We start from the raw sequence: 21,687 nt of genomic DNA on the forward strand, positions 1-21,687 counted from the left end.
TCTATCATCTCCTCACCTTGGTTATCTTCTTCCCCCCTACTTTCCTGTAGTGTAAGATAGATTTTCATAGCAAATTTAGTGTGCATGTTATTCCCTCCTTAAGCAAAATCTGATGAGAGTAAGGTTCACTTTTTCCTTCTCACCTCCACCCTTTTCCCTTCCACTGGAAAAGCTTTTGTTTGCCTCTTTTATGTAAGAGATAATTTACCCCATTCTGTTTTTCCCTTTCTCTTTCTCCTAATATATTCCTCTAATACCTCTTAATTTCATTTTTAGATATCATCCCTTCTTATTCAACTCACCCTGTGCCCTCTGTCTATATATATATATATATATATATATATATATATATATATATATATATATATATAATTCCTATAATTCCTCCAACTACTCAAAGCCTCAAGACTTACAAATATGATCTTTCCATTTAGGAATGTAAACAGTTCAATGTTAGAAGGTCCCTTATAATTTCTCTTTCTTGTTTACCTTTTCGTGCTTCTCTTCGTTCTTGTGTTTGAAAGTCAAATTTTCTACACAACTCTGGTCTTTTCATCAAGAATGCTTGAAAGTCCTCTATTTCATTGAAATTCCATTTTTTTTCCCTGAAGTATTATACTCAGTTTCGTTGGGTATGTGATTCTTGCTTTTAATTCTAGCTTCCTTGACCTCCAGAATATCATATTCTAAGCCCTTTGACGCCTTAACGTAGAAGCTCCTAGATCTTTTGTTCTCCTGATTGTATTTCCCAATACTTTAATTGTTTCTTTCTGACTGCTTGCACTATTTTCTCCTTGATCTGGGAACTCTGGAATTTAGCTACAATATTCCTAGGAGTTTTTCTTTTTTGATCTCTTTCAATATGTATTTTACCCTTTGGTTCTAGAATATCATGACAGTTTTCCTTAATAATTTCTTGAAAGAAGATGTCCAGGCTCTTTTTTTTGATCATGGCTCTCAGGTAGTCCAATATTTTCAAGTTGTTTCTCCTGGATCTATTTTTCAGGTCAATTGTTTTTCTAATGAGATATTTCACATTGTCTTCTATTTTTTCATTCCTTTGGTTTTGTTTTATATTTTTTTGATTTTTTATAAGTCATTAGGTTCCATCTGCTCCATTCTAACCTTTAAGATATTATTTTCTTCAGTGAGCTTTTGAACCTCCTTTTCCCTCAGAATTATGACTTTACGTGCATAAACTATATAGGATCACAAAGGAAAGAGTTTATGCTGAAATAAAGATGATTTTTTCCCATTCAGAAATATGAACTCCATGAAATCTGCTCTCCATATTGAGAAACCCTACTCTATGGGTACAGTTTCATTTATATGTATATTACTTAGCTCCAAAGGTCCAGTGATTTTTCTTTTTCTTTTTTGTGTTACATTTTTCTACTCTTCATCTTCCTGACTTGGTTTAGTAATCCTCTTTGTCTCTTGGGATTCTTTTTTTCCTTCATTTTTCCTTTTTGTAATAGTTCCCTTTTCCATTTTTTTCAAGGAATATTTACTTCCTCCCTTAAAACCTATAGAAGAGACACATTCCTCTGGCTTTTTCACTTCGTCTTTTAATAGGAAGAAGATGCCATATTTTGTACATCCATAGTTGTTATCACTGTAAAAGACACAGAGCACGTTTTTGTCAGCCACTTAAAAGTTCCCTTTGCCTTCCATACTACTGAGACTTAGACTAAACTCTCTATAATTTTTGCTGCTAGACCCTCAATGTCAGTTCTTGGAATTAACTTGTCAGCATTGCTGTGCCAAACTGCAAATTTTGTGCACTTGTGTACAAGCTCAGGGCTCTGTTATTGGTGGCTCTTTAGGTTTTTACAAATGGGGGACTTTGTATTTTTGTATGAGAATTTTCCTCTCTCCTCAAGACAGGACTCTACCTGATCCTTTGCTCAGCTATATTTGATCTCCAATTAGGAAATTCCTGCCAAGACCTAATACAAGCAAGAAGCTGCAATCAGCTCTTGTCTGGGAATAGGTTTTATATAGAATATACCTGCCAGACATTTTAGGTCTCTGCATTTCTTCTCTTTCCCTTTTAGCTGATTAGACTGTAGATACCTCCTGCCTTCACTTTGCTTGTTTGCTGTCTCAGCATCTTTTGTTCTCAGCTGAAATCCTTTCCAATTCTGCATTATGTCTTTTCTTCATGAACAATCATCTGAAGACATCTTACCAGGTTCTTATTTCAAATTGAGCACACGGCTCTGAGTGTTATGTACCATTCCTAAATTACCGTAAATTAAACTGGTTTGGCAAATTTCCAGCCTTAAGAGGTGCTGAAATTTATTTTCATAGTCTTTAATCCAAATTCTTTGTGTTTGTACTCTGAATTTGGTGAGTTAAAAAATCTCAAGTAGATCTTGAATAGTGAGTTATAAATAGAAATTTGTATTTGAATATTTAATTATGCTGCAAAATAATCTTATTACTTATTTTGCATCTCAGTATCACACCTTTTGTCATGCCATGTCTCACTTTAATAATGCCCTTCCTTCTACCTCTGTTCACTGAAACTATACCCATATTTTGAGACCTGGATCAAATTCTGTCCTTTATAAAGGTTTTTCCAATCTATCAGTTTGCTCCCCAAACCAAGAGAAACCCTCCCTTCGATGATCTCCCTCTTTGTCTCTCTGTCTGTCTGTCTGTGTGTATACATATATGTATATATTCATATACATATACACACATATATGTGTAGGCATGCATGCATGTATGTATATACATGAGTAGGTATATATGTATAAGTGTGCATATGTATTCTTTATTTTCTACTACTTTATCATTATATATGTATACATGTGTGTATGAGAATGTATTTTATATATACACACGCATATCTTCTATGAGGTCATTGACTATGTCTTGTTTTTCCTAAAAAAATAGTAATAATAATAACTTATAAACATTCCTTTAAGATACTGAAAATGCTTTATTTACAACATTCATCCCTATGAAGTGGCAGTAGAAGCATTATTTATAACGTTTTGATAAATAAACAAGGTCAAGTCTTGAAGGAAAATGATCAAAGTTGGACCCAGGTCTTCCAAATCCAAAATTGCTGCTCTTTTTTAATTATACCAAATTAGCTCACTAGTACTTACCTAGCACATAGTGTCTTGTACTTAGCAAGTAACTTAATGTCTGCTGAACATTAACTTAAGGATGCTACTACAAATTCAGATAAAATGTAGTGTAATGCATTCTGCTTTGACAGTCCTCAAAGGTCATTAATAAATATAATTTAAAAACACAATTATTTATTAACATTTGTAATACACATTCAGTTGTGGTTAAAAAAAATTCCTAGGGCAGAGAGGAAAAAGTGGCTGACTACACCTCTTTTTTTTTTTCTTCAGTATAAGGCCATGAACAAGTATTCATTATACAATCACATTCTATTTTGAAATTACTTCCTGTCCTTAGGAAAATGATGTCATCTCAATGGAGTTGGTCACTTCGCTGTGCACTTTAAGACATACACACTTTCCCTTTCTTAGCACCCATGGTCAATCATGATGATCATTTATATCCTTGACTAAATGTCATGTCACTTATCTACTTGATTTTTCATTACCATGGAATTCCCCACACTTCTGACACCTATTCTTAGATTTATTGAAATATATTCACTCAGTGAAATCTTGCATATATGGTGCTTCCCTGAACAGCAGCTTGCTTCTTTTGAGCATGTGTTATTGACTGCCATTCTGATCCATTGCTCATTGGCAATTACCACAATTGCAAAATTGATGGCAAAATAATGAGTTTGATTTTTTTGCTAGGCAATTTATCACCCATCAATATTTTGATTTAGCTGAAATGCAATCCCTCTCTCATAATCCATTTCCCTTATATTTGTTGGCATTTCTTGATTTTTGAAGATGCATCTTTTTTACTTTGTTTACAAGGGGAAATTCTATAATTCCCCAGAAAGAAAAGTATTTTGTATCCATTGGACTTTGAAAATTTTCAGTTTGTTTCAATACCGATTGCGATTTTAGAGTTAAAAACACTATACAGAAAGATATATCATATTGCCTCTGTTAGGTATTTCCTTATCATTCTCCAAAATAACATCATTTTTTGCTTTTTTGAATGTGTTATTTCTATGCTTGTACTCTAATCTCTGTCTATCTGAGTCCTTCCTGTCCCACCTTGTATGACTTTTTCTTTATTGCCTCAGATGACATTAGGGAACAAGAAGCCGTCTCCTATTCAGGCTGACATAATCTCAGTTTAGTTATAGTAAGTCATACTTACACCTCAAAACATGCCTCTAAATTGGCTGGAGGGAGTCTCAGAACAGATGCCATATCCCATATGCAGACTATATTGTCTGAGTGGAATTCTCATCACAGACTCTTGCCTTAACAGAACACTGATGTTTCTCCAGTACACTATCCTCAGGATGAAAAGACAGTAGGAAGTGCTACTATAAGGCACCAGAAATGAACACACATATATTTATCATGCCCACTGATGGTGGATTAGTATTGGACCTGAATTAGGAAAATGTAGATTTAAATCTTGTACATGCCTTTTTACTAGCTGTTTACTCTTACATAATCATCAGTTGCCTTAATAGTAAAAATGTTGTAATGTAGCATCAACCTCACAGGGTCATTGAGAAATAAATAATATAGATATATAATACGCTTTGTGAAATCTAAATCTCTTCACAAATATAGGTATTAGTTTTAGATTTACAATGAAGAACCAGTCAATCTACCTAAAATTAAAAAAAAAAAAAAGATGTCAGGTTCACAATATAAGAGAAAAATAACCAACCTATCTCTTCCTTAATTATATCTGTTTATGCTTTCCCATCTCATTCTTGTAATAGCAGGGCAGTTCCAACCAGGAATTTTACCACTTTCACTGACTACCACTTCAACACTAAATACAGTCACACAGCTTCACCATAATCACTTGCCTTGGTGCTGACTCCTCCTATAATGCTAACTGTAGAGTCTTCTTAATTGTAACTAAATGGACGATATAATCTGATTTTCTGAGACAAGTTCATGGTTCAAAGCTCTCAATTAATGTGACCTAATATCGTATGATAGAGGAGTGAGTTAGATGCTTGCCATTAATACTGATGCCTACCTACTGAATAACTGAGATTCTTTTTTTTTTTATTTAACTTTTAACATTTATTTTCACACAGTTTTGGGTTACAAATTTTCTCCCCTTTTATCCCCTCCCCCCCCCAAACCTGAGTTTTCTAATTGCCCCTGTGACCTATCTGCTCTCTCCTCTATCCTCCCTCCCTGCCTTTGTCTCCGTCTTCTCTTCTGTCCTGTAGGGCCAGATAGCTTTCTTGACCCCTTAACCTGTATTTCTTGTTACCCAGTGGTAAGAACATTACATTTGGTCCTAACACTTTGAGTTCCAACTTCTTTAGCTCCCTGCCTCTCCACCCCTTCCCCTTGGAAGACAGGCAATTCAATATAGGCCATATCTGTTTAGTTTTGCAAATGATTTCCATACTAGTTGTGTTGTATAGGACTAACTATATTTCCCTCCATCCTATCCTGTCCCCGTTTACTTCTATTTTCTTATGGTCCTTTCCCTCCCCATGAGTGTCGACCTCGTATTGCATTCTCCTCCCCATGCCCTCCCCTCCATCTTCCCCCCCACCCTGCTTGTGCCCCTGTCCCCCACTCTCCTGTATTATGAGATAGGTTTTCCTATCAAAATGAGTGTGCATTATATTCTTTCCTTTAGTGGAATGTGATGAGAGTAGACCTCATGTTTTTCTCTTGCCTCTCCTCTTTATCCCACCACTAATAAGTCTTTTGCTTGCCTCTTTTATGAGAGATAATTTGCCCCATATAACTTCTCCCTTTCTCCTCCCAATATTTCTCTCTCATTGCTTGATTTCATTTTTTTTTTTAAGATATGATCCCATCCTCTTCAATTCACTCTGTGCACTCTGTCTCTATGTATGTGTGCATGTGTGCATGTGTGTGTGTGTGTACTCCCACCCAGTACCCAGATACTGAAATGTTTCAAGAGTTACAAATATTGTCTTTCCATGCAGGAATGTAAACAGTTCAACTTTAGTAAGTCCCTTATGACTTCTCTTTGCTGTTCACCTTTTCATGGTTCTCTTCATTCTTGTGTTAGAAAGTCAAATTTTCTTTTCAGCTCTGGTCTTTTCATCCGGAAAATTTGAAAGTCCTCTATTTCATTGAAAGACCATTTTTTCTCCTGAAGTATTATACTCAGTTTTGCTGGGTAGGTGATTCTTGGCTTCAGTCCTAGTTCCTTTGACTTCTGGAATATCCTATTCCATTCCCTTCTATCCCCCAATGTAGAGGGTGCCAGATCTTGTGCTATCCTGATTGTATTTCCACAATACTTGAATTGTTTCTTTCTAGCTACTTGCAATATTTTCTCTTTCACCTGGGAATTCTGGAATTTGGCCACAATGCTTCTAGGAGTTTCTCTTTTTGGATCTCTTTCATGCGGTGTTCTGTGGATTCCTTGAATATTTATTTTGCCTTCTGGTTCTAGAATCTCAGGGCAGTTTTCCTTGATAATTTCATGGAAGATGATGTCTAGGCTCTTCTTTTGATCATGGTTTTCAGGTAGTCCCAGAATTTTTACATTGTCTGTCCTGATTCTATTTTCCAGGTCAGTTGTTTTTCCAATAAGATATTTCACATTATCTTCCATTTTTCGAATCTGCACGGTATGTTCTGAGATATCTGTCTTTCTCATAAAGTCCTTAGCCTCCATCCGTACCATTCCAGTTTTGAAAGATCTATTTTTTTCAGTGAGCTTTTGAATCTCCTTTTCCATTTGGTTAATTCTGCTTTTGAAAGCATTCTTCTCCTCATTGGCCCCTTGCACCTCCCTTGCCAGCTGAGTTAGGCTAGTTCTCAAGGTGCCAATTTCTTCAAGATTTTTTTGGTTCTCCTTTAGCAGGGAGCTGATCTGCTTTTCATGCTTCTCCCTCATCCCTCTCATTTCCCTTCCCAGTCTTTCCTCCACCTCTCTAACTTGATTTTCAAAATTCCTCTTGAGCTCTTCCATGGCCCGAGCCCATTGGGTGGGCTGGGACACAGAATCCTCAATTTCTGTGTCTTTGCCTGATGGCAAGCATTGTTCCTCCCCATCAGAAAGGAAGGGAGGAAGTTTTTTTTTTTTCTCTGATAAAGTACCCTTCAATAGTTTTATTTCTTTTCCCTTTTCTTGGCATTTTCTCCAACCAGTGGCCTGACCTCTGAATGTTCTCCTCACACCCACCTCGCCTCTTGGTCCTCTCAGCCAGCGTTTGGGGACTGAGATTCAAATGCTGCTTCCCGCCTTAGGGTTTTTGGCGGGGGCAGGGCTGCTATTCAGTGTTAAATTAAGTTCAAGTGCTGAGGTCAGGGGCAGGGCCGCCTCTCTGGCTCATTTCCCTCAGGGGGTTTATGCACAGACCTTCCACAATGGATCCAGGCTCCCGCCCATTTGGGGAGCCCCTGTCTGTAGCCACCTCTCAGCTTCTATCTCTTGGGGGGGCCCGAGCCATGGGGGCACCCCACTCCCCTCTCCACCCGCCAAAGAGACTCTCTCACCTACCCCCGTCAGTCCCCTGTTGGTGGGGAGGCTTGTAACGTCACTGGAGATCCCGTCTCTGGAGCCTTCTCAGATCTGTGCCTCTCGGAGCTGTGGCCGCCGCCGCAGGTCCGGGCTGGGCTCCGCGTCTGCAGTGCGACGGACCTTTTGCGAGAGGTTTGCAGGTCCCTCTGTGGGTGGGGGGACCCGCGTGGCTGCTGGAGATCTCGTCCCCGTAACCCTCTCAGATCTTTTCCTCTCGGTGTTGTGGCCACGGCAGGGCTGCACTCTGCTCCTCGACCCAGCGCCCAGTCCACGGCGCGAAGGACCCCCTGCCAGAGGTTTGCAGGTCTCTCCGGAGCAGAAATCTCCCTCGCTCCAATATTCCGTGGTCTCTGGGTGCAGAATTCACCCTGGGTTAGTCCCCTCTGCCTTTCTGTGGTTTGTGGGTTCGGAGCTATGTGTATGTGCGTCTTTCTACTTCGCCATCTTGGCTCCGCCCCCCATAACTGAGATTCTTGAATCACAATTCCAATATGAACATTAACAGCCTTGGTAAGAATATAGAATTATTTTGCTCTTCTGAAAAAAAAAATAAGTTTTATATATATATATATATATATACATATATATGTATGTATGTATGTATGTATGTATGTATGTATGTGTGTGTATGTATATAGTATATGATGGCAAATCAAGCATGAAGAGTCCTGTTTTATGTGATAAACAAATTGTCTGGTAAACATCTATAAAAATGACCCAATTCTAATTGGAGAATATTGAAATTCTGCTGAATACATTGAAGTTGCCCAATTAGATATTTGACTGATACTTTATTATAGTTGATAAATAGGAAATAATATTTTTAGTTTTAGAAATAGACAAACTTGATAATTAATGTTCTTAGAAAAATTCACTGTACTGCCTCCTAGTATACATATCAACAGTCGTACTAATATGCATTAAAATGCTCTTACACAACTAAATTGTTGATTTTCAGGACAAGAATATTTCTACTATACATGATAAAAGCCATTCTAATTTCTCATTCTGCTCTTTTAGTGCCAATGACATAAATTATATTTAGTTTTTATTGTCATAGTCTCTCCAGAAGATAATATCACAACTATCAATTAACAGTGCTTCACTTTTTTTCCATCATAAAAGTAATATAGCCAGGTCTAACTCCATATTAATGAAAAAATTATTTATTACTATTGTGCTACTAAGCAATGAAAATCACATTTTTATTTCATTCAACAATGTCCCTCTGCATGTATAGATTTTTTTTTGCCTAGTGTTCAGGGATCTAAGGAGATTATAACCAATCTACATTGCATGGCTTCATGAAGCTTGCCATCTGGTATTGCTAATATGACTCAGATACAATTGAATAGCAAAACAGAGCATCATAAATTCATCAGCAGCATGGACCTACCTCTGCAGTTGGAAATTCTAAAAGGCTAACTGGAAGAAATGACATGTCTACTGAGTCTTAAAGCACAGTTATGATTCCAACAAGCAAAGATAAGGATGAATGGTGTGAACATGTTAGACATAGGCAGCAGTGAGTAATGATAGGATGACAGGAGGTCCACAACTTAATGGAAATGACTGCCTGTGAGAAGCATAGTGTTTGTAGTAGAGAGCTATGTGAAACAGGCAAACATAAGATAGTACTAGATGGCAGAGTGCCTTAAATGTTAGGTAAAAGAGCCTTACTTTTATATGGTAGATACATGAGGAGGGAGACTGGAGGAAAAGGAAATGTGATAACAACTCTTTAATTATGATGATATAACTCTCTACAAATAGGAGAAAGCATTTTATTTAACTCATATACATTTCTTAAATACCTAGTATAAGTGTGGTACTATGGTATAATACTGGATTTTTTTTTATTGGTAAAGACGATGGTGAGGTATTTGCCTGTTCCTGTGACTCTAATAGTACAGGGACATCTTTGTGGAGGAAATTCAACTGATCAAAACAAATCAGTAAGTATTATGCTCTTACAGTCTTTGAGATGGCTGAGGATATTGAGAAATTTTTCTTACCCAGAGTCATACAATCAGTGTGTCAGAGATAGAATGGGGAGCTCATTTCATCCCTACTCCAAAACCAGCTCTCTATCCTATTATACCACAGTGTCTCTTTGATAATGTTAAGACAGGAGAAATATAAACATTCTCTTCTCTCAAGAAACTTCTATTCTACAAGTGGGTAAAAGAAATTTGTGCAGAGAAGTACATGGAAGAAAAAAATATTAAGCTCTGAGGTACTAGCTCATACCTGTGAAATTGTCAAATATGACAAAAAAAGAAAATGATACATTTTGGAAAAGATGTGGAAAAACTGGAACACTAATGCATTGTTGTTGGAGTTGTGAACTGATCCAACCATTCTGGAGAACAACTTGGAACTATGCCCAATGGGCAACAAAACTGTAAATACCCTTTGATCTAGTAACACAACTACTAGGTGTGCATACCAAACAGATCATAAAAAGAGAAAAGGACCCACATGCACAAAAATATTTATAGCAGCTCTTTTGTGCTGACAAAGAATTGGAAACTGAGGGGATATCGATTAATCAGAGGATGACTGAACAAGTTGTGGTACATAAATGTAATGGAATATTATTGCGCCATAAAGAACTAAAAGAAGGGGCCAGATAAGAAAACTGTAATGGAGGTAGAATTGACAAAAGTGGCAACCAACTAGATGTGGATGGTGAGAATTAAGAATTAAGCATATCTTTAAGGTTTTGAGCTGGGCCCTTTGAAAAATGAATTTGCCCTCTACAGAAATAAGGGCGTTTGGAGGAAGGGTGGGTTTAATGATGAATACTAGTTATGTTAATTTTCAAATAAATACTGCATATCTGAGTAGAAAATATAATCAGGAAATGAATGATATGGAATTGGAACACAGGATAAAAATGCTATAATGATATATAGATTGTAGAATGACTTTTGCATTGATAGTGGTGAGCACAAGACCTACGTCATCACTTAAATATTTTTTGATCGAGTGACCTGCATGAATATAATAATTGAAAATACTAGAAGTGATTAAATGGCCAAGAATACATTTTAGAGAGAAGAAAAGGGCCCAGAACATAATCTTAGGTGAACTCAGTTTATGGAGAAGGTCATCAGTGACTTACTAAGAAGTGTTTATATCAGTTGGGGGGAGGGGGAAACTAGGAAAAGTTTGTGTCAGGTATGCAGAGCAGAAAAAAAGTCACATATTTGCAACTGATGGGGAGTATGTGAGGAGAGATTTAAGATTAGAAAATATCTTAGTATCTACTTTAATCCCATTATTTTACTGAGGAAAGAAAGACCTAGAGAGATTAAATGACTTGGAAAAGGGTAGAACTAGAATTAGAATCCAGGTCTCCTGACTCCGGGTTCCAGTACAATACCACTGCAACAAATTGTGTTCATTCCATTTCTGGCATTCACATATGCTAAAGAGTGTTCCTTTTTTGAAGATACGCATAAATATGTTAGATGAGAGCATTTTATTCTGTGACTTGCAGTGTTTTTAGATATATGGCTCATTTGGTCTTTGTAATTAGCCCTATGAAGACTTAAATGATAAATTAGACATTTGATTCTGGGAGTTCATGCCCATTTATATCATTTGACTTTCAATAACTTTTTCATGGCCTGTCCATAATTGATTACCAATTTTATTTCTTCCTGGACTGCATCCTTAAAATTTTCTATTTCCTCTCAATCCTCACTTACTATCATCTCAGTTCAGGTTCTTAGTTCAACAGATTTCTACTTGGTTTGATTGTGTCATCCTTGTCCAATGTGATGTTTCTTGGATAACCATGTCCAAATATTCTTCCCTAAAACCTGCCTTCACCATACTAAAGATCTACAATGATTCTTTACTTTCTACATTCTTATGAGTTCATTACATACAATGAAGAGATTAGAAAATTGGCTTGGAGTGAGAAAACACTGAGTTTAAATCTGGTGTATTATAACTATAAGTTATTTATACATAGGCAAATCAAATATTTCTGAGTCTCAGTTTCCTCATCTGTAAAGTGAAGTAATTAGAATAATTAATCTCGAAGGTACCTTCACCATTTCTAGGTTCAATCTACTCAGGCTGCAATAGATCTATAACTGAACTCTTTGGAATGATTGACAGGGTTGCTAGGTGGCACCTGCTCCTTCTCCCTACTTAGGATCAGGTAACCCTTTGTTGGATCATGGACCCTAGTGAAACAGTCTAAGGCCACACAATTTAGTCCCTACACTAGAAGATCTGCCTTTCCTTTCTAAACCCACTGTTTGTTGTTTGTAACTCTGTTTCCATATGCTTACTTGGGATATACAAAACCAAATATACACACACACACACACACATATATGTGCATATATGTGTGTGTATATATATATATATATATATGCCAGATGATTCTTTGTCTTTCCTGATTTAGACTTGGTCTGGTATATTTCCTAAGTCTACGTGGAGAAGTTGTAGTTGCAAGTTGGGCAACAAGTGTCCTTTCTACTTCACCAACTGGATATTTTCTCTAGGACTTGATTTAATATATAAATTCTTTCATCCCAGGTTTCCAGTCTATTGAGCTATGTTTCAATATTTTTTTCATAAATTAAGACTATAACCTCTTTCTCATTAATCAATGAACTTTTATCCCACCACAATTTTATGAGTATCATTTATTTAATACTCTGGAAAAAACCTGTTTTCCCATAAGCATTGCTCATTTCTCTCTGTATAACAACCTTTACCACAATTTGTAGACTTAAATGTCGAGTGCTCATTATGTAATTTATTAACAGTATAACAAACTGTAAAAAACACATAAGTAAGAATCTACAATGAATGGTTCATTTATGATAAAGATCATAGCAAAATCACTTTTAACCATTTCTACTACTTCTGACCTCCTATATTATGCAAATATGGTCCTGCCATTCAGCTTTCTCAGAATGTCAGGCAACATTTTTCATGACTTCTCTTCATTTTCTTCACAAGGTAAGAAATATAACTAATATATCTAGAAATTCTCTTAGTTGTAGCTCACTGCCACAGCTCTCTATTTACAGTTAAACTCTCAATTCTTCAGATACTTAAAAGAATGACTGAAACACTGGCTCCCCAAGATTCCATTCCATCTTAAAGATATAATAACAGTAAACAATCTCTGTAGGAAAGGTCATTAAAATTTATGGTATTGATATAACAATGAAGCAAAACTTTTTTCCATCTTCCTCTAATAATATAAAAGAAGCCATAAACCAGAGAGATGTATAGTCAACAAAGGTGTTATCTAGTTTCTGAAAACATATAGAGCACAGAGATCAAGTTGAGGAGTGATTCTGTACCAATGGTGAGGACTTCCAAATATGTCTCTGTAATAATGACATCATAATGACTGGCATAAAGGCTAGAACATCACTGATTCTGCAATAATCATGAATACTTTAAAGTGTTTGGACTAAGTAACCACTAGGGAAAAACCAAGTTGATGAAAAGTATCCATTACTCTTCTATAATATGCAGTGGAATCAATCAAAAATCTGAAGACTTCATTTATCAGCACATGTGTGTGTAAGAGATATTTACAGGTATCCCTCACTTTATTGTGCTTTGCTTTATTGTGTTGTTGTACAAATTGAAAGTTTGATGCAATCCTGTTTCAAGCAAATCTACCGGCACCATTTTTCCAATATCATGTCTCTGTGTCACATTTTGGTAATTCTCACAATATTTCAAGTTTTTTCATTATTATTATTATGTCTATTATGGTGATCTGTGATTAGTGATCATTGACGTTACTGTTGCAATTGTTTCAAGACTCCATGAACCATGCCCATAAAAGACAGCAAATTTAATGGATAAATATTGTGTGTGCTTCTGTCTACTTAATTGAATGGCAATCCCCCATCTCTCCTCTCCTATTTCCTTCCTATTGCTTGAGACACAACAGTATTGAAGGATATTACATAAACTTAGTTGATAAAACAGCAGCAAGTTTGGGAGGATTGACTCCTTTTGAAAGAAGTTTAACTATGGGCAAATTGCTGTCAAACAGCTTTGCATGCTACGTAGAAGTCTTCAGTGAAAGAAATGGTCAAGAACAAAATTGTTGCCTTTTAAGAATTGGCACAATGACTTCAACCTTCAGCAATCTCCACCCTGATCAGTCAGCAGCCATCAATACTGAGGAAGACCTTCAATCAGCAAGAAAAGATTACCACTTGCTGAAGGCTCAGATGATGGTTAGCATTTTTTAACAATTGAATATTTTTAAATAAGATATCTACAGTTGATTTTGTTAGACATGATACTATTGTATACTTTATAGACTATAAAATAATGGTGTAAAATAATTTTCTATGCGTTGGGAAACCAGCAGGTATAGATAAGTTATGGTATATATCATTTCATGTAACCTATATGTATATCAGATCAATGAACTCTTATACTAAGAATTTTCCAGAAAAAATATCTCTAACAATAAGTTATATTCAAAGAAAAAAAAATCTGCAGACTAAAGTTAGTCACACTAAACACCCAAATACTGATTTGATGGGTACACATACAAAGATGGAAGTCTATGAGGGCAAAATCATAGAGTAAAAAATTATCTCCCATTAGAATGTTTGAGCATGATAAAGTCAAAAGTGTGATGTCCTGTTTTAGTTGTCTCTTTATGTTAATTAATAACTAAATGTCTGAAAAGGAAACTCTGCAACTTTATGATGGATAATAGGCGATTATGAATCCCCCCATAGTTAACATATGTCACTCATGGTGAGAAGTCAATTAGAAAATCAATTCTACATTAATATTCCATTGAATGAAAAAATAGCAGCTCAATATTTCTACGGGTGACCTAATATTGACAAATTCTGTTCAGATTAAAAATGCAAGACTAACATCACTTCTGTCTGATGCTCTATGAAAAAAAAAAACATCAAAATAATAATAATTTTGGATGACTTCATCTAAAAAATCAGCTGAACAAGGCAACAAATGGCATTATAAATATGGATTTTTCACACCACCTTTTCCTTTTGGTATGCTGAAAGCTTTCTGGGGGTTATTGTTTCATTCCCCAGGGGCCTGTCACTCTTAGTTAAGGGCCTTATTTGGCAGCTATAGGCAGCAGAAATGTGCAAAAAAGAAAAAAAGTCATGTTCATCAACTAAATTCATTTTTTTTCAAAAAATATTTTAACTCAAATTATATTTTCATTTATTTTCAAGAAATACCCACAGACTAAAAAGCACCTAAGCATCTTTATCTATAATGTATAGAGAAGTGGCATGATACTGACTCAACTGTCTGAATTCAGGGAACTTTGATGCAGTGGTACATGATGCAATTACTGGAAAAAAGGAACTTTTAGCAAAAGATCTAATAGTAATCCCCTGCTGTTAGCAAAGGGATAAAAAAAGCAAAGAATGCCTCCAAAACTAAGCAAATTCTACAATCACTTTGAAGGAATTTCAAGCATAATTAAATGAATAAAACTAAAATTGCTTTGCTGAAAGAAGTTAAACCTGAGAGCTCAGGTGTGAATTTCCAGTTCCCAAGATTTTCTTTCAAGAGCGATAGTAAATCTATCAGACTTCTCCACAGCAGAGTACCAAGTTAAGACTGTTGGTTTTATTTTATTATTCTTATTCAAGAGGGTAGGTGAGTAAAATCCTAATGTCTTGGGATCAAATTAAAAAGCTATCCTTTTCTAAGTAAACCATATATCAAGTATGGATCACCAACTGCCAACATTTGTATCTACTACTTGTAAGAGGACTATTTATACTATATGTTAATGATGCTGAAACTCTCCCAGTAACATCTACAATCATCATAAACAAAAGGGGGAATCCTAAATGGTACCTCAAAAAGGTTAAAAACAGTATACCTGAGTACAGACAAACTGAAATAACTGGTTCATAGTTCCTTTATCACTGAAATCCTTTGACAATCCCTGTCATTACTAGTATTTTTAAAAAGAGCTAGGACAGATGACCAAATATAACAGAAACAACAAAAAGGAAGAACTCTGATGGAATTTTTTTTATTAGAAAAGGTTGTAGGTCATTCACCTTTTTGTTAAAAAAAAAAAAAGTTCAGTATCAGATCAATCTTCCTTGCTTGAAAAAGGTTGTTTTTGGTATTAAGGTTTCATATAATTAAAACTACTTTTTAAAATAGAGATATCATAATACACCGAAGAAAGAACTTTGAGACTTGTCAAAATGTTGGAATACACTGTTAAGGAATGATGTACTGGATTATTTTGAGAAATTGAATAATAAACTTATGAAAATTAATAAGTTTCATTGTTCCTCATCTGAATAGTCAGCACTAGCCCCTACTAAGGAACTAGGTTTCAAGAGCTTCATTGTGAAAGGGAAAATATGCAATATGCAATGTGGAAAATAATTTACATAAAACTTCCCAGAAAAAGGAGAGAGGAAACATCTTGTTAATAAAAATTATCTCTACTTACCATGGCAGTAGTGGATGAACCTCTCCTCCAAATGTCATTATACTCTGATAGGTCAATATCAATGGTAACATTATGCAATTTGCCCATGAATTCCCTGGAGCTTACATATTTCAAGACCGATAGATTGAATGGTGACTTGCTGATAGATATCTCAAGGAGAATATAATCCTACAAAAACAAAGTCATAAATACATAATTGTTGTGATTAATTGATAAAACAGAGCTAAATACATAAAATGAGTAAAGTCATACATCTACATATAACATATATGAACCCTCAAAATCACTCTTTTATATTTGACATGATAGATGTGTCCAGTAACCTTGATTAGCAAATATTTTATACTAAGAATTCAGCTATAGTGTAAGGACCTTCAATACTGCTCAATTTCATTAAGTTCTTCGGGAGATGATCATGAAATCCACATATCCAACCTCCAAACTCTTTCCAGAATTTTGTTCCTTTTGAACATTTCCACCTGGAATTGTTTTGAACACAGAAAGTAAAAGACAGACTTCTTCCATTTAAACTTTCCTCTCCTCCAAATTTCTAATCTACTGATACCATCAATATTTCAGTCATATAATTTCATACTCACAAAGTTAACTTTAGCTCTTTGACCTCCCTTCTTTTCTCACCTTCCAAATCTGTTTCCAAATCTCACTTTTCCTATCACTACAATGTCTCTCTCAATCATGGGATTATTTCCACTTCTACAGCTACTACCTTTCTTTAGCCCCTCATCACTTCTCCACTAGACTTAGCCTGCTACTTTTAGCCTCCACTTCATGTTTTCTTTTAAATTCACAAGTCTCACCATGTCACTCAACTTCTCAGAATAAAAAATAGAAATTAAAAAAAAAAAAACCTCATTGGCTCACCATTACCTCAAATAAAAACAAAACAAAACATGAACTACTCAGACCGAGATTGTGGAACTTCATAATTTCTCTTCAAATCCTCTTCAAAAATTCTACACTTTAGTCACACTGGCCTGCAAATTGTTCCCCATGATGGATCTCTCACTCACATTTCTATATTCACATTATTATGTCTCCTATGCCTGGAATACATTGCTCTCTTCTCTTACCCCTCTTTCTTAACATTTTAGTTAAGGTGTCACCTCTTCTGTGAAGACATTCCCCTTTCATGCAGTCATTAGTATACTTTCCCTCTTCCAATTATTTTGTATTTATTTATTTTTTTACTTCTAAATGGAAATGTTCATTTTCCCACCCTGAGTAAAACAAATTCTTAATATCACCAGGGACTAATATCATATCATACCTCCTAAAATATCTCTCATATTAGTCTCCCCCTACTCCCCATGAACCAAGTCTTTCCTCTAGTTTAAGATCTTGTCACTTCTCAGTTGGATTTTTTATGATAAACTTCCAAATGGTCTTTCTGATTCCAGTGTCTCCTCTCCCCTATTTACTCTCCAAATAGCCAAAATAATTTTCCAAAACAACAGGCATACCACCAACAGATATACCACCCCCTCACTCAAGGGCTAATAGAAAAATATAAATTTTGTTTTGCATTTAAAGACATTCATAGGTTCTAATTTAGCTCTCATAACTTATTTTTTCATTACTTTCCTTCATGCATATATCATCCTAACCAAACTGATCCACTTGCTACTTCTAGAACTCAACAATCTACTTCGTCCTTCTAATCCTTTGCATGATCTCCACAACCTTGGAATGCTTTTCCCCTTCACTTTCCTTTGGATTTTTCCCTTAGTTCTCTTTAATCATAAACTATGCTATCATTTCTCATAGATTGTCTATCTTCATATCCCCAGTTGTCAGGGTTATGTCCTTTTCGAGTGAACTTCTATTTACTTATCATTGTAAGTGTTGTGTTTCCCTATAGTACATAATCCTTTTGAGAGGAGGCATTTCTCAGTCTTACTTTATATATCTAGCACCCAGCATAACATCTTACCTTAATAAACATGCTGAAATAGGCATTTAAAATTCATTAAAGTTTTATACAGTTCCTATATTCACCAAATCCTAAAATTAACAGATATTCATTCAAAAATAAAGTATCTACAATGTATAAAACACATTACTTAACACTGGGCATGCCGAGATATCCAACTCAGGTATTTGTTTTAATATATTTTCCAATTATTCAAATATTCCTACCATTCTCCAAATGCAATAAAGTGGTTTATAGTATGTCAGCTCAACTAATAACACATTTTTGGTTTGAATTATTTGAGTCACTGCTAGAGAGGATCCACATGCATAAATTTTATATGCTTTGACCAACAAATAATTCTGCGTGAGCTAGGAGATGATTAAGAATTCATTGATCTCTTTCTCTTTGTAACCCATAGGTTCAACTTTTATAAACTTTCTGTTCATATCTGCTTATGAACAATTATACTTCTGGTGAACACAGTCATATTAACAGATGGTACATGGAGTTGGCAGACAAGTCTTTTTGCTTTTCCTCATTCTTTCACTTCCTATTTAGGATTTTGGCCAATTCTTATACCAGCATTTCTAACAATCTGGTATTCCCTTTCTGCCAAGATAGTCACCCAAGTTCATATTATTTCCTATCCTGATTACTACGACTTCCTTTTCTTTGCCCTTCTACATTGGAAACTCTCTCCTACCTAGGCTATTGTGAATACTGAAAGCATATTTGTCCCTAAATTCCCTTCACTAATTTCGCTCTCAAACTTCTATTACACAAAGATTCCAAAAAAACTCCCTCCAGCTTTTAAATTACTGCATTCTTCACAAGATCTTTTCTTCATTGATGCTTAAAATTATCCCCACTCCCATTGTTGACTGTTTCCCTCTCTAGTACTACTAAATCCAATGAGACAATATTACAGAACTGTCATGTCCAAGACACTGGGTTAGGTGATGGAGGCTACAAGAATGAAAAATAGGGCTTGCCCTCAAGAAACCTACTGAGGTATGGGGTGGAATATAGCATGTAAGCCAAGAAACACACATGTGATCATTTGAGGAGGATGGAGAGAAATCAAGGGAAAACAGATATCATAAGTTGAAGAGCTAGGTCACAAATTTGACATTGTTTATTTATACAAATATCTATTGCTGTTCTCTGTCCCTCTTGTAGAATAGTTGATCAATATTTTACTCAATATCATTATTCAAAAGGTAGAAGATTAAACAAGGAATATGCTAGTTTGAATATCTTATGGATATGCTTATTGGATGACAAACAAGAATGTTTTACTGAAATACAAATCTACCAGTGTAAACATATCACACACCTGTATGCTCACATATACACAGATACATAAAGAGAAAAGGAGTAAGGTCAAATAATTGATCACAAGTACTAATAGTAGCTTAGTCATATAGGAATAGCATCAAAATGGAACTCACAAGGAAATAAGGCTGATACCAGAAATACAAAGGAAAACTATATTTATAAAGTAATCAGAACTCAGATAAATAAAATAGCCACGCCTGACTCCAGAAAATTGATTAGAAAACTTATCTCTCTCCTTTCTGTAAAGATGGTGGATTGAAAGTGGAAAGGCAAGCATCTGTTAATATAGGAGTTTGCTTTGTTTTCATTGTATTTTGCTGCAAGAGACCTATTGTTATGATATAGACAATTATAGAAATGTTTTCTTAAGAGCACCAATTTAAAAGTCAACAGAATGATATGGCAGACAAAAACAAATCAACACAAGAAAATGCTACCTTGTGCTTCACTAAGAAAGGCGAAGTTTCCAGGTATAAGAAGTCCATGACCCTGTTGTTCTGGGTTCTATGAGTATATATCTGATGTAGAGAGTCCTAGGTCTGAATGCTAAAGGTAAAGAATGAAATTGAAGGAAATTAGAACTGTGATTGGCCTCAAGTCCATGCCACATATTGACTGGTTGATTGCGTTGAAGATGTTTAACTTGGAAATAATCACAAAGGACATGATAATATTATTCAAGTATTGGAAGTGATTTCATGGAGAAAGAGGATTAAACTCTGGCATCTGAGGAAAGAATTATGAATGAGAGGAAATAACAGTGACAAATTTATCCGTGATGTAATAAAAATATAACTTTCTATTTAAAAATGGAATATCTATTTCAGGACGTAGGTCCCTACACACTAGAGGGGTGCCAGCATGAACTCAAACAATACTGGCTGAATTAAGTCATATCAGTTATGCCTGATTCTTTGTGATCCAGCTTGTGATTTTATGGCAAAGACAATAGAGTGGTTCTCCATTTCTTTCTCCAACTCATTTTACAGATAAGCAAACTGAGGCAAACAGGGTTAAGTGGTTTGCCTATGTCCATAGAACTAGTAACTATCTGAGACCATCTTTGAGTTCACAAAGAGCATTCTATTCCAAGCACTATGTCCACTGCACCATCTAGCTGCCCCTGATTGAGTTTATGAGAAAGCAAATCATTACTTGGCTAGGAATTGAACTAGATGGCCACTGTTTTCCATTCTGAAAGTCTGTAATTCTATTACTTTCCCATTTGTGGTCAATAGTTTATTATTTGTCATGATAAAAATTTAATTTTTCATGTTGTTTTGGGGTAATTTCAAGATACATCATCATCTAAATTATTAATGAAAGTATTTCTCGTATCAATGCATGAAACTGTTGAGAAACCTACAATATATTAATTGCTTTCATTTCTTGATACTATACCATATTTTCCAGAGTTGTCATCTAATGTTGAGATTGATGTTCATTTACATCCAGAATTTTTATAGTCCATCAACTTAGATAAAATGGATCTCTACTTTATAATAAATTATTTATTTTATAACCTTACACGTTTTCTTTTATATATTTAAGAATATTGTTCTGACATAAGATTCACAGGTTTCACTAAACTAACAAAACTAACATAACGCTGAAAAAATAAGCAACCCAAATTTAGAGGATTTTATTTTCTTCATATAATTTCTTTACTTCTTTGTCCTCTACAAAAATTTTTGGTCATTAGCTACAATTATTTTTATGCTGATCTATTTGCTTACAATGTTCATGAGCCCTGAAATGTAAGAGAACTAAATGTCCCATGAAATAATATTTCTTGTGAGTTTTAAATGAATGATGAAATGATGTTTTTTGTAACATGGCAGCTGAAAAAGGAATCAGGTTCTTACACTGTAATAATAGAGAATATGAAGGATTGAAGAGATCATAGTCCTGTTAGAATTTGCATTGTTCTGAAAAAATGTGTTCAGTTTGGGGTGCTAAATTTCTTAAAGTACTTCACAAGCTAGAGCAAATATAGAAGAGAGTGAATGGAATATTAGGGACTGGAGATCTTTCCATTTGAGGACTGAGTGAAGGAAATAAGGAAATTTATCCTCTCAAAAATATGACTTGGGATATGTGACATATGGTTTCAAGGATCTGAGGAGATATCATGTGGATAAAGTCTTCTCTCTCAAGGATCTTAGTGTATTAGACCACTTTGTATAAAAGAATGACCATTTCATTTTTGGAATCAATTGGAAGGGACCTCTGAGATCATCTAATCTTATCCTCTCATTTTCAGAGATTTTCAGATAAGTTCAAAAGAAAATATGGGGCTCATCAATATAAATAGAGCCAG

Source organism: Notamacropus eugenii, chromosome 6 (genome assembly GCF_028372415.1).
Source record: "Notamacropus eugenii isolate mMacEug1 chromosome 6, mMacEug1.pri_v2, whole genome shotgun sequence".
Lineage (NCBI taxonomy): Eukaryota > Metazoa > Chordata > Mammalia > Diprotodontia > Macropodidae > Notamacropus > Notamacropus eugenii.